We start from the raw sequence: 14,750 nt of genomic DNA, 5'->3' as shown, positions 1-14,750 counted from the left end.
GATGGACCGTTGGGCCGTCTCGTTGTCTGGGCCTGAGACCGCAGTAAATAGCCCGTCTCAGCCTTTCCAGGCCTTGCATGCATGGAGGCGGCGACGTGGGTTTGCATGCACGGGAGGCGGCGACATGCATGCATGCGAGCGAGGCGCGCTAGGCGAGCTAGGCTAGCGAGGCGAGCTAGGTGGTTCAGGGCAGCGATTCACATGCACCGCCCGGTCAAAGAGCTATGTAGTGATTCAGATGCACGCACGCGCCCCATGCATCGTTTTCGTGCAAAAATTTAAGTGTGCAAAACGTAACGGATACACACACGCGTCCGGATTCACACATGCACCGTTCTCATCCTTTCTCTCTTCCTCTCCCACTCACAGGCCTATAAATGGGGTGCCTCTCTTCCTCTCCCACCCACAAGCCAGATCCGATCCTCTCCAACATCAAACACCCAAGCGACCGAGCCTTCCCCAAGCGAGACCAAGTGAAGATGCAGTTCAACGGGCCGACCTTCAACCGTCCGCCTGTCGTGCCGGAGCTGCGCTACCCACCGGGCGTGCTCGTGGAGAGGGAGCTCCGTGTGTGGGCTATTTCAAGGTGGAGGGGTTCCGTCGAACTCACCCGCGCCTTCCTTAGAGCCGGCTATGCCCACCTCCCACGGGGCTCGCCGAGGATGTTCACCCTCAACGAGGTTCGTGACCGCGGCGGCATCCTCCTACTGCTCACGGTCACCTTCACCAACCCGTTTGACGCGCGCTAGCTCCTCGGCCAAGTCTTTTGGTGCGGCTGCGAGGCCATCTTCTTCACCATCTACAACATCTACACCAACTACGAGCGCATCTTCCCCGCTCCAGGCCAGATGCACTCCCTTCCCTACGACGAGGAGGAGGAGGTGTGAAGATGAAGACGGTGTTGAAGGGGCGCGCGCGGCCAAGGTGGAAGAAGGAGGTCAAGATGAAGATGTTCAAGCCCGGAGTCAAGATCATCATGTTTCGTTTTTTATTTTGTTGCTTTTCTATGTCGTGTCATGTCGTGTCGTGTCATGTTTCGTCATGTGTCCGTGAACTTTCCGTGAACTTATCTAAGTTATTGTAATGGTACGGTGTGTTCCATCTTATCTAAGTTATTAGGGTTTATTATGTGTGTTAAAAAATGTTCATGCCCAAACATATCATTTCTTCCCTAAAGAAGTCATGAAGTTCGAGAACTTGTGGTTTTCATTAATGAAAATCGGAGGGGTGAGAAGCCCTCTGTTTCATTCAAACAAAAAGTCATGAACTAACATGCAAATTTATTCCCTTTAAATCCTAAACCAAGTGCCACTCTAACCCTAAACCAAGTGCCACTCTGAGCAAAATCATGTGGTAGTGCAACATACATTTTCAACCTTCCAACCCTCCAAAATTTAAGTGCAAAACAAAGGAAAACCACTCTCACGCGTGTGCAAACATTCACGGTCTCACTATTTTTTTTAAAAAAAAAATTCACAGTCTCACTATGTATACCTTCCTTCCCTACCCATGTCAAAGTCTTGCCATATGTCCTAGCGGTTACCGGCGCAGCCCTAAACACCACAAACACACGCGGTCCTGGGTTAGAGTCCCTAGCCACACCAATTTTTTGTGCATTTTCCACCTTCATTTTTTTAGACAAATTATGTTTTTCTCAATGTAATGCCTTTAGAAAATGTTCATTTATTTTGGCACCTGGCGTAAACCTCTACTAGAGCTGAGGCACATTTTCCATGACATTTTGGTCTTTGATTTAAATCACGGTGTATTTGAATTGGATTAATTAACAGCTCCAAAAAATTTCTAACCTTAATTGTTTGGCTCCGAAATAATTCAATTAGCTTCCACAAAAAGTTTCAGCATTATGATTTACTGCCTAAATTAAATTAGAATAGAAAACAGAAAAATACGCAAGAGAACCCCCGAATGGACCTAATTGGATGCAATTGGCCCATTAGTCTAGCCTGCACTTGGCTCTACGCTCTGAATTTGGCCCAAGAGCAACCTTTTTTTTGGACAGAAAGGCAGAGCAGAGAGCTGCATTTCATTGATCAAAAGTTTCTGAATTCCTAATTTCTTCTTTTTTTTTTCCAACATATTTAAATGTTGGTCACTTCTTCTCTTTTTGTTTCAACATTTAAACAACTTTAACCAACATTTAAACTAGGTGAATTTCTCAAACAATTTCAAGATTACAAATTCCTCCATAATTCATGCCTTTTCATACATTTTTAACATTACAACCAGTGCGATTACCATACCTACAAATGCCCAAAAGTATTTGCAAATGGGTATTGGTAGTGCTTGATCTTCAAGCTTCCTAACTTTCTTCTTCAACATCCTAAGCTCAACAGCTAGCTCTCTGTCAGTGCGTGCTTCGCCCTCCATCTCTTCTTCCGGAGCTCATGGTGCGGCCACTGCCGTTCGTGGCAGCATGCGCAACCATTCTTCATGCTCTTCTTGCAGTTCATTCATCAGAGTCTTGGCCAGAGCATCGACCCAAAGAAAGAAGCATGTCACCTGCATGAACACCAAACAGATCAACCCATTGCTCAAAGATCCCGACCACGAAAATGGTGCAATTGCCCCGATTCTTACCCCATTCTCGCTGCACACGTAGAACGGACGATTCTGGTTCCTCGGTGTCTGAGAAACCCTCCGATCAACGCCCGCCCGGCACCGCGGACAGAAGAAGACAGGCATGTCCACACGCGCCCAGCTATGCATCCGCGAGGTGGCGCGGGAGCTTGAGGAAGACATGGAGCTCGGAGCCGAAGGGGGTCTCAACGCCGCCGTGCCCTCCACTGCTAGCTTCCCACCGCCGCGCCCTCCACAGCTAGCTTCCCATCACCGTGCTCTCTCTCTCGCTGTGGTCACCGCCGTGCTCTCTGTCGCCGTGGTCACCGCCGTGCTCTCTGTCGCCCGCTTATATAGCACACCCGCCAACGGCTCTCTGCTCAACGGCTCTCTGCTGGGTCCCACAAGCCACGCGTGCAACAGTCTGAATAAAATTGGCCGTCTCTGCCGCCTGGTCCCACCTGTAAGGGCTGAGTCAAAAGGTTGACCTGACGAAGACGGCAGAGTTCACGGAACGAGTCGGTGCGCACGGACTAGGGGCAAAACTGAGCATAATTCGCATCTGAGGGCAAAACTGAGTACATGGACACCACTGAGGGCAAAAGGATAATTAACCCTTTGATTTATATGATGATATAGTGGGGTGGGCTGCTTAGTCTTTTTCAACCATTTCTCATAGTTTTGGGTCAATTTTAGCACATATGCACTTAGTGTTCAGAGTTTTCGTGAGCATTGGTGAGCTGTATATGGCATGCCTCGCTTTTGATCCATTTGCTCGAACTTTGTTTTGTTGGTGGTAAGTCCATCGTCTTATTAGATCATCTGAGATGTGGTGTTGTTTAAAATGATTGAGCTAGGCATTGGAGGCATCCAAGAAGATTTACTAGAAAAGTTGGGATTCTCCACATGCGGAATTAGATCATCCCGTGGAAATGTACAAGGAACAACATTTATACCCTAGCGTCTGCCTATACGGTGCAATTCCAGGTCTCCACGCCAAAATTTTAGTCTTCCTAGATCTGAACCACGAGCTTAAGTGCAAGTTTTTTTTTTCGGGCTCGTGCTCCTTGACGAATCCTCATGACCCTCAGAATCGTTGTTCGTGGAAGGCTACATGACCCTGTTTACAAGTTTTGTCTCCATGGACAGTAGACCGAAACCCACATTTGCAAAGATTGTCCTTCTTCGACTATCATCTGGAGCCACTTGAATGACGCACCCTTCAAAAAAAGTGAGGTTACTGGGTTGGCCTTTAAGGATATTGCATTGGCTTTCGGTGTCATGCAGCCAACTGTGGGTGTTGGCCGAATGTCTTGTACTTGGCTCTTGGGCTACTATGGTTTCCTCACGCCCCCTTCAAAAAAGTGACATCTCTATGCATATTATCCTTCTTTTTGTCTATATCAATGGGCACTGTTCCTGTCGGTTTCTCAAAAAAAAAAAACAGACTACAAATACATGGGATACCTGTAATACTGAACAAATAATTGAGTATTAATGTTGTCATCCCAACTAGTGTAAGTATCACTTGCGTTCCAAGCAAGAATCAAGCACGCGACCATTTCGCTTTTTTTTGGAAAAGGAGGCGTGCCCCCGGCCTCTGCGTGCAACCATTTCGCTAATAGCACCATGCTATGAAAGCAGCATACCGCCAACACAAAATTACTATGTTCAGCACCGTACTAAAAGTTTGGCTTTTTTTTCTCCTTTATTCTTCTGTGCAATGTGTCATCGCACCACCGAGTGCCATCGGGTTCTACTTGCACAACACCGACAGCAACGACAGAAAAGCAGGTAGGGCAAAGAAGAATGTTGTCAAAAAGCGGGAGCTGATGCCATTCCACATCAAACAAATTCCGGAACCAGCTAACCAAAAGACAAGACACGGTCTAAAACTTGGCAAAGCACAGATCTCACAGGTCTTACAGGTATTTTTGTTTGTGTTTGAGATCATTGTCACATCAAATAAGCAGCACAGACGAATACCAGGATACTACATCTTCCCAACATCATGTTCTCCAACGATTACTGCCAGAAAGGGGAATCAAACTATCCACAGAACTGGAACTTTTAGAAGAAAAGAAATTTCCAAAAAAAAACTTTCGGATAACTGAATCATGTTGGTTTCATTACAATTGAGGGCTTTGATCCCTTTTTTCATCTAAAAGAAAACTTTCGGATAACTCATACCATCTTCTTTATCCAGTGGTGCATCCCACCAGAAAGAAAACGGTAGATCGTCAGAATTAATTAATTAGGATTCAATCAGAACGATCCACAGGTGAACACAAGAACACTGAAAAAACTTCAGAGTGCCACTCTGAAAATTCAGACACTTCACATGACAGCGCGGAGAACCGACCTATCTGGTTCCACAGCTAAACAGAGGAACACATAAGCAAGATGACTAAGCCTTATACCATTTCCTTTCAGTAGTTTGACAGCAGATACTGAGATCTAAGATCCCAACAACTGACAAAATACAAAGTCCCAATGTACTGCTGACAGAACATAACCAGAACACTGAATTTTACCTACACCTCCAACAATTGCTGCCAAGCAAATATGGTCAAAAGCAGTGCAGATCACAATAAGGAATAGGGTCCAGAACCATAATAAGAAAATGTAGACTCTTATCCATGAACTGATTAAGATTCAGAAAATGGAAAAGTCGGGAAATCATGGGAGATGATGCATAATAATTCAGGCTTCAGGGTTCCACTACAAAAATTTGGAGACTTCGCATAACAGGACAGAGCACCATTCCAGCAAAAAGGTGAACGGAAAAACATACCAAAGGACCAGGATCAAAACAAGCGGGACAACTATTATACCACCATTTTCTTTCAACAGTTTGAACACCATATATTGAGACCTAAGAATTTTAAAACAGACACAAGACGACATTAGGTATATTCAACAGAGATGAAACATAATTATAGATTGTTGCATTCTACTTTTATTCACAGTTCACAGATATATTAAAAAATTCCTTGAGTTTTGCTCACTGCCTCGGTTCTACTAGCACAATACCGAAACAGCAACAGTCAAACTGGATAGGACAAGTTAACCACTGGCCAGCAACACCAAAATACAGAGACATGTATATATATGGACAGGTCCGAATTGCTGCGGGTGAAGGGAATACAAACTTGTCTCAAGTGTTACATCAGATAAGCAATAGTAGTACTCCTACTCCAGTACACTTGTCTCAAGTCTACCGGAACCAAGATACTGCATCTTCCCAACATCACAGTCCCCAGCAAACCTAAGCAAGAGGGAGGGGAGAGATGCTCCAAAACACAGCCACACCAAGAAAGAGTGACAGAGAAGACAGATGCAATAAGAATATGCAGCAAACAGATTGGTGGAGTACAGGTCACAGGAGATCGTATCCAGAACGACAATCTCGTCCCTAAGCAGGCAGACATCTGCACGGTAACGTAGTAGTACTGCATCCCTAAGACAGGGTAGTACTGCATCTTCGGTCATCTGCACGGTAACGTAGTATAGTGCAGAAAAAGAGGAATCAGGCTGCTGCTGTCACCCTCGTACTCCCTCCGTCCGGAAAAGCTTGTCCCAAATTAACTTGGATGTATCTACCACTAACTTGGTGCTAGATATATTCATTTAAGGGACAAGCTTTTTTGGACGGAGGGAGTATCACACAAAGATGGATTCAGGGATCCAACTCCAGCTGCACAACCACAACGGACAAGCAACAAATTGTTCACATTTGGAAGTAAGTAGTGACAAAAGAAAGCTGCCATACAATCTTATGTATGTCCGATTTGGTTTGTTACTCTGTTTTCAATTAGAGGACCTATAGGTGCAACCAAGGGTGCTCTAGAGAGTGGGTTTCACAAAAACATCCAATAGTTCCCTAGTAATTTAGTAAACAAAGACAATGATTTAAGAATTCATCTATAAGCATATATTTTTCTTGGTTTCTTTTTTTTCTGATTTCGAAAATTATTTATTTATGTGCGAAAAAATCATCATGATGTCTCAAGGAGAATCGCATTTAAAAGAGTGATCTCCTCACCCGCAAAAAAAAAGAGTGATCTCCTGATAATCTCTAATGTTCGATGCTTGATCAACTATGTTGTATAAATATAATACCTAGAAAATAAAGCGATTTAGTCATGGGCCTCCCATGCCAAAGCTAGCCTTCAATTTTGAAGAAACACACTATAGGCAAAGAACGTCATTAAATTCTAGACAATGCTAAACAAAATCAAATCTCAAACAATTGGCGAGCTGAGCTTAGGTGAAGTGGCTAAGTTCCATGTGATGGAACCTGCACACCCGCATTCAAATCCTAGACATGACATAGGTGGCCGCAATTTCCTGGATTTATTCTATGATTTTCAGCGCTACTCTTTCAACGTGTTTAAAAAAATGCAACCAATTAATGGCGTTGCAAGGCTTTCAGTACCCATCGGGCATACATGTCTAATGGCATACATGTCTTCAATTGCAACATGTGCTGACATGCACTCATTCACGAAGATAACAACCAAAGCATCATCCCACTCCCACCACTCCATATGTCAGTATAAAGGTGTTGGGAGTTTGAGATTTTCACTGGTTCATAGGCAGTCGTATCAATTGGTCTCATTGTTTAGGATCTGATTTGGTTGCATCTTCACCTGGTTTTTTAGGATTACTTAATGTCTTATTTGTGGTGGTCTGAAATCTGTATCTAGTTATGTATTTTTGTTTTGTTTTGTTGGTGATAAGACTATCATCTCGTTGAGTTCATTCAATATGTCAAACTATTCGAAATGGGTGAAAGTGATTGGAGTTGGAACTCAGACAAAACTAGGCATGGAAGGCATACAGGAAGATGTATGAGCAAATGTGCTATATCTCTCAAGCTTGCTTGAGCCGCGCGGTAGTTGTTAACCAATAGCAGTAATGGCAAATTGGAGAGTTTGAAGATGTGGCAATCCGTTCTGGTCTACAAAGACCTTTGGCACGGCCCCTGGAATCATCATTTGCAGAAACATGGGAGTGTACTAAGGTAGTCCATGCAATTACTGCCCTAGGTGTACGTAGACAGCTCGAATGACTGCTCTGGAATGGGAGTGTGTTTATGGAATCAGGAGTGTTTGGATTCAAAAAAGCCTACTTCTGCCACTTGTTAATTGGTGACAAGTAGCGATAAGAGCTAAATGGATGTTTTCATGATTTTGCTTTCCCGACTCCTTTTGCAGGATTGGACCTTCAGCACATTCTTACTGCTTTACCGGCATGTATAGCATCTTTCCCCGGGAAGTACCTGGGGCTGCTGCTCCACTTTGGTCGACCACGGAACATTGACTTCCATCCTCTCATCGGCAAGCTCGGCATGCACTACATTCTCTGATTGAAAAGAGAAGTATATCACAAAGCCCGGTCGACTCTCTCTAGACAAGACTCAAAAGTGGGATTGGTTAGTTTCAACAAAATTGCCTGAAACTTCGTATGGCAGGGAGATGACCACGGAAACGCCTCCCTTGGGAATGCCTTGGTGAACTGAAAAACAGTGTGCCGGCCAAAGGCGCTTGGGGACCTCGGTCAGTCTTTCTGATTTGAACAGATTTACAACAGCTTTGCGCAGATTTGCAACAACTTCACGTTGTCGATGGCTCTGACTTGAATGGACGGAGGCACAGAGCCCCCGACAGATCATGGGTTGGAACCAATTTCTCGTGCGATCGGGTAGACATGGATCTTATCTTTCCACGCCTCCACTGTCATCACCATTGGGCATTGGCAATGGGCAAACGACTTTCTTCTGGTATGACAATTGGTGTGGGAGGAGGCGATAGGACCTCTGAAGCTGATGGCTCTGAAATTCTTCAAATCTGCTTCTAGAAAGAACGGGACGGTACATGCGGACTTAGAAGGGAACAATTGGATCAAGGCCTTCGCAAAGTTTTGCATGATCCAGTGAATCAGTGATAGCGGAACTGGTCATGCTATGGGATTGGGTCTTGCAATTCCAGCTCCACCTTGATCGGGGTTTTTACCATCGCATGGAAATGGACAACAAACAGTGTTTATAACTCGGATGCAAATCCATGGCTCCATGTTGAAATTTCAATCTTCCAAGATGTGGACCGCCCACGTTGAGCCTACTTAAGTGCAAGTTCTTTGCATGGCTTGTGCTCCATGACAGAATCCTCATGGACGAAAGACTTGGTGTTCATGGATGGCCGCATGACCCCACTTGTCAGCCTTGTCTCCATGAGGAAGAGACCGCAACACATCATTGCCAAGATTATCCTTTCTCGGGTTGCTGCCTGGAACATGTCATGGTTTGGATTGGGTTTTTTTTTCAAAAGGGGGACTCCCCGGCCTCTGCATCAGAACGATGCATACGGCCACATTTATTAAGAAGTAAAAGAGGTTCAACAAGGTCTTAAAGTCTGGAAACAAAAAAGAACGGCTAGCTCACACAGAGCCTCAACGCCGATAACAAAATGCCCAAGAAGCCACAACCGGCTGGCAAAATAGAAGATAGGTAAACTAATCGCCTATCCTATTACATGACCGCCATCCAAACCGATTGAAGATATCTCGCGCTACCATCTCCCACCGAACAGATCCAGTAATCAAACGCTCCCTGACCGCCGTCGGAGTGAGTAAGGACCACATACGGATCAGCGCAGTAGCCCGGAATAAAACCTGCAAAAAATGAATAGTTGTTGTTCTGTTAAAAGCCAAATCATTTCTGCAGTTCCAAATTGCTCATAACAACGCACATACTCCTACACGAATGTGTCTAGCTGTTTCGGACTCTATCCCAGCAAGCCACGTCCCAAATAACGTGTTGACCGAAGTCGGAGGAGTAATGTTAAAGAAAATTTGCACATAGCGCCACAAAACTCTTGCCAACGGGCAGTCAAAAAAGAGGTGCTTGATAGTCTCGTCCCGATCATAGAAACTACACCTAGTAGAACCTGTCCAGTTGCGCTTAACCAAATTATCCTTTGTTAAAATTACTTGTTTATGGACGAACCGCATAAACACTTTAATCTTCAAAGGAACCTTGACTTTCCAAACATGTTTGGAACTAGGAATAACACTAGAGTTAATGATATCGATATACATCGATTTGACTGTGAACTCCCCAGATCTAGTAAGCTTCCAACACAACTGATCGGGCTGAGGAGCTAACTGAACCTCCATCAGTCTACGCACCAAGTGAAGCCATGCTTCCCATAGTTCGCCCACAAGCACCCTCCTAAACTGAATATTGAGGGGAATTGACTGCATAACCGTGGCAATAAGAGCCTCCCGACGCTGAACAATACGATAAAGGGACGGATACTAGATCGCCAAAGGCGCATCACCAAGCCACGTATCCTCCTAGAAGCGAGTGGTGTTGCCATTACCAACAATAAACTTAGTTCTGTTAAAGAAGGTAGCTTTGATTCTCATAAGCCCCTTCCAGAATGGCGAATCAGTTGGTCTCAGTGTGACCTGGGACAGGGTCTTGGACTACAGATATTTACTACGTAGAATCTGCGCCCACGTTGCCTCCGTCTCAAATGACAACTTATACAGCCACTTACTGAGAAGACATCTGTTCTTGACTTCAAGATTCTCAACACCAAGGCCCCCCTGGTCCTTTGGTCGACAGATGATATCCCATTTGGCGAGTCGGTATTTTCTTTTAAGTTCATCACTCTGCCAGAAGAATCGGGATCGATAGAAGTCCAGCCTTTTCCTAACCCCAACTGGGACCTCAAAGAAGGATAGGAGAAACATAGGCATACTCGTGAGCACCGAATTAATAAGAATCAATCGGCCTCCATAAGACATGAATTTTTCTTTCCAGCAACTCAGTTTCTTCTCAAACCGATCCTCGATGCACTTCACTCTCTATTTGTTAGCTTACGATGGTGAATGGGAACACCTAGATATGTAAAAGGCAAAGCCCTCAATTCACATCCAAACAATTGTCTATAAGCCTCTTGTTCGTCTTTGGCTCTACCAAAGCAGAACAACTCGCTTTTATGAAAATTAATCTTCAATCCAGTCAATTGTTCAAATAAGCATAACACCAACTTCATATTTCTCGCTTTTGCCAAATCGTGTTCCACAAAGATGATTGTATCATCAGCGTATTGCAGGATGGACACACCACCATCAACTAGATGAGGCACCAAGCCACCCACCTGACCGGCCTCCTTTGCCCTCCCTATCAGGATCACCAACATATCAACCACAATATTGAACAAGATTGGAGGCATAGGATCACCTTGTCTCAGGCCCTTGTGTGTCTGAAAATAATGACCTATATCATCATTCACTTTAATTCCAACACTCCCTTTTTGCGTGAACGATTCCACCTAGCGTCGCCAAGCTTCATCAAAGCCCTTCATGCGTAAGGCCTGTTGAAGGAATGGTCATTTGACTTTATCATACGCCTTCTCGAAATCCACCTTGAAAATAACTCCGTCTAGTTTTTTTCGTGTGAATCTCATGGAGCGTTTCATGAAGGACCACAACCCCTTCCAAGATGTTCCTGTTCGGCATGAAAGCAGTTTGAGTAGGCTGCACCACAGCATGCGCAATGTGTTAGCCTAATCGTCCCGACCTTGGTAAAATTTTTGAAACTGACATTCAGAAGACAGATAGGCCTGAATGGCTCGATTCTCACGGCCTTTGTTTTCTTAGGAAGCAGGGTTATTGTTCCAAAATTTAGCTGAAAAAGCTGCAATTGTCCCGAGAACAAATCATGGAACATTGGCAACAGGTCCCCTTTAATAATATGCCAGCACTTCTTATAAAACTCAGCTGGGAAACCATCCGGGCCGGGCGCCTTATTATTTTTCATCTGTGAGATAGCCTCGAACACCCCCTTTTCCGAAAAAGGAGCGGTTAAAATATCGTTCTCGACAGCAGTAAGTTGAGGTACATCTTCAACCCTAGACTCATCCAGAGACACACAGTTCTCCTCTGGTGGTCCAAACAATTCTTTGTAGTACTCAGTAATGTATAGCTTTAGGTTCTCTTGGCCGATAATCGTACCCTCATCTTGTTCAAGCTAAAAGATTCTCTTCTTTCTGTGTTTGCCATTGGCTATCATGTGGAAGAATTGAGTGTTCGCGTCCCCCTGGACCACTCTTCGTACCTTGGCCCGCAGTGCCCACTTTAATTCTTCTTCACGAAGGAGTTCTTTCAGCCTCATCTCAGCGTCAAGCTTGGTATGAAGCTCGGCGGCTGGCAGAACCGTGGTTTCTGCTTTTACATCTAAGTACTGAATAAGGGCAAGGAGCCGTTCCTTTTCAACCTTATAAATCCCAGTAAGATGTTTAGCCCACCCACGTTGGAAACTTCTCAGGTGCCTAATCTTATTATGCCAGCGCTCAAGTGCATTCCTACCGCCTGCATCCTTAGCCCACTCTCTGGCTACGAGATCCAGGAAGCCTTATCTTTCGAACCACGCAAGCTCGAATGAGAACAAATTCTTGTTGCCCGGGTATGTAGCCCCACCAGAGTCAAGAAATAGAGGCGTGTGATCAGAAATACCACGAGAGAGAGAGCCTGAACTGTTACAAAGGGAAACTTCTGTTCCCATTCGACACTTGCGAGTACACGATCCAACTTTTCAAACGTTGGATTTGGCATGGCGTTAGCCCATGTGAACTTCCTACCTGAAAGCTCAATCTCTCTCAGATCCAAGCTTTCAATAATAGTGTTGAACATGAACGACCATCTCCTGTCAAAGTTATCATTATTCTTCTCATCACGCCTCCTAATAATGTTAAAGTCTCCCCCAACCAGGATTGGGAGCTGCTCAGACCCGCAAACTCTAACAAGGTCAGCCAAGAAATCCGGTTTGAATTCTGAATGTGCGGCACCATACACCGCCACCAGAGCCCAGTCAAATCCATCAACCTTGGACCGCACCCTGAACTTAACAGCAAAATCTCCCATGACCACACTTCAAACTTCGAGAGACTCGCATCTAACACCGAGTAAGATCCCACCCGATCTTCCTCGCGGCGGCAGACAGTGCTAGTCAAACTCAATACCACCCGATAAAGTATTGAGAAATTGTGGTGAGAAATTTTCTCTACCAGTTTCAGACAACGCAATAAAGTCCAATCTATGCTCGATGGATGCTTCTGCAAGAAACCTTCTTTTAGCCAAGTCCTTAAGACCTCTGTTATTCCAAAAGATTCCTCTCATAGCTCGTCATGGAATTTTTTAGCCCTGCGAATCCTAGCACTCCTACGAACTGCGGACGTCGGGTAAATCTTGCGCTTCCATTTGCGCTTAGGGCTGGTCCTCCTGTCCACCTGGTCCTCACTCCCAGGTTCTGGAGGTCTTACTACATCAATCTCGACACTCTCATCCTCCTCTTCCGGCTCCGGGAGGGGATTAGCGAGATCGGCACAGAAATTATCCAGCACCCGGACCCCCAAAGCATCAATCTCGGCGTCATTCATGGGTTTGATGGCAGCTAAGTTACGAATCATATCTAAAGCCCCGTCGGCCTCTAAATCCAGTAAATCATTAATGGAATTAGAAATTTCACCATTATTACTACCTAGTGAAATCCCTAATTGGTTTGCATTATCAACAATCTCATCGTTCGAAAAATGCAAGATGGAATTAGAAGTATTAACCGACATACCAGTAGTGTCCTGGACGTCACGAAGCTTGGCCGCCCTCATGGCGCACCGCTGCTGCATGTCGTCCACCTCCGGCCGGTCCTGAAGACGGCAGCTCAACCGTCGGCCCTCAGACGCCTGGTCCGGAATCCCGCGGAACGCTATCACCTCCTCCCGAGTGAAGTTGCCCGGGGAGTGACCTCCTGTCACCCCACGAACACTCAACCGGTCTCCACGGCTGGGAGAAGGCGCCGAGTCAGTTAATGGGGTACCATGGGCTGCCTACCCACGCTCCCCATCCACCCCAGCCCGCTGGCCAAAGGTGCTCGTCGGCGCCAACGGTGGGGCGGCCACCCTAGGCGCGGAAGGTGAAGAGGGCTCCGAGGCCACCCGCCCCGAGCCCCCTCCATAGACCGGACCTGCCACCTGCAGTCCCGGCCTAGCAAAAGGTGAAGAGGGCGCGCGAGGCCACCTGCCCCGGACCCCCTCCCAAAGGTAAAGCCTCCATCACGGTACCCCCGACCGGTGCGAAAGGAGAAGGGGGCGCCGAGGCCACTTGCCTCGAACCCCCTTCAGAGCTCAGAACCACCACCTACAGTTCCGTCGTCGCAACAGAATCAGAGGGAGGCGAGAACACCAGCTTCGGACCCCCCTCCGCGCAAGAACCCTCCATGCCCGGACCCTCAAAGTCCAACGCTGGTAAAGAGTGCTCAAAAGCCTCAAAAGACTCCACCCGCTCACTCCACAGTCTCGGAGGTGCAGTAGCAGGCTCGATAGACCCAAATCTCAGAGTGGTCGAAGGCACCGAGCAAGGTGGAGCTGTCCCATCCCCAGTCGTCTGAGCAACAGACCCCGGTCCCTCGGACATCTCTCATCCAGGATCAGCGACCGGATTCTCCTTAACTCCCACACCGTCATCACCCTTGTGCATATCAACGTCAGTCATGGTAGCTGCCTCAGCAAACAGGCTCTCATCCTCAAACTCAATCTCAAGGTTGTAGATCTGGCCTCGATATGCCCACTTGACCACATCAGGCACAAACTCAATGTCCACAATACTAACCAGTAAACGAGCAACCCCATGAGCTCTAGTAATGGCCATATCCACTCGCTCATGCTTTCCCACCATGATGCCCAAGCTAGCAACGACCCTAGCTTCCTGCATAGGCTTCGAAGGAGCTCCCGAAAAACGTAACCATGCCTAGGTAAGAGGTTTACCCTGAGGCTCCACCAACTTCCACTCTTGGAACTCAAGGATGCCCTCAGTGCCTGGCACTTTGCACATCCCAAAACTCAGCAGCCTCTGCAAATCCTCCACTGACGGGAACTCAACCCGAAACAAATTTGCCTCAAGACTGACAAGCTCCCAGTGGAAGTCCCATGGAGCAAGCTCTCAGAGCCGCTGCACAATCTGGGTCTCATAGACTGCTCCTCCGGTCACTTTCACAACCCCAGTGGTCACACTCTGAACCTCATCAGGAACCTCCCTCTCAGTCGGAGACTCAAAAAACGTGAGCTCAGCAGAGTACACTCCATACATCATAAGAGTCGGTGCCT

General features: G+C 46.3%; 1 pseudogene; it reads right to left on the bottom strand.

Annotated features, from left to right (window-relative positions):
* Positions 1-2,211: 2,211 nt before the first annotated feature.
* LOC147972605 (uncharacterized) lies at positions 2,212-2,760 on the bottom strand (annotated as a pseudogene).
* Between the last annotated feature and the right edge of the window lie 11,990 nt (positions 2,761-14,750).

This window comes from Triticum urartu, chromosome 5A (genome assembly GCF_056163025.1).
Source record: "Triticum urartu cultivar PI428250 chromosome 5A, HENAU_Tu73, whole genome shotgun sequence".
Lineage (NCBI taxonomy): Eukaryota > Viridiplantae > Streptophyta > Magnoliopsida > Poales > Poaceae > Triticum > Triticum urartu.
This window is presented reverse-complemented; position numbering and strand designations above follow the sequence as displayed.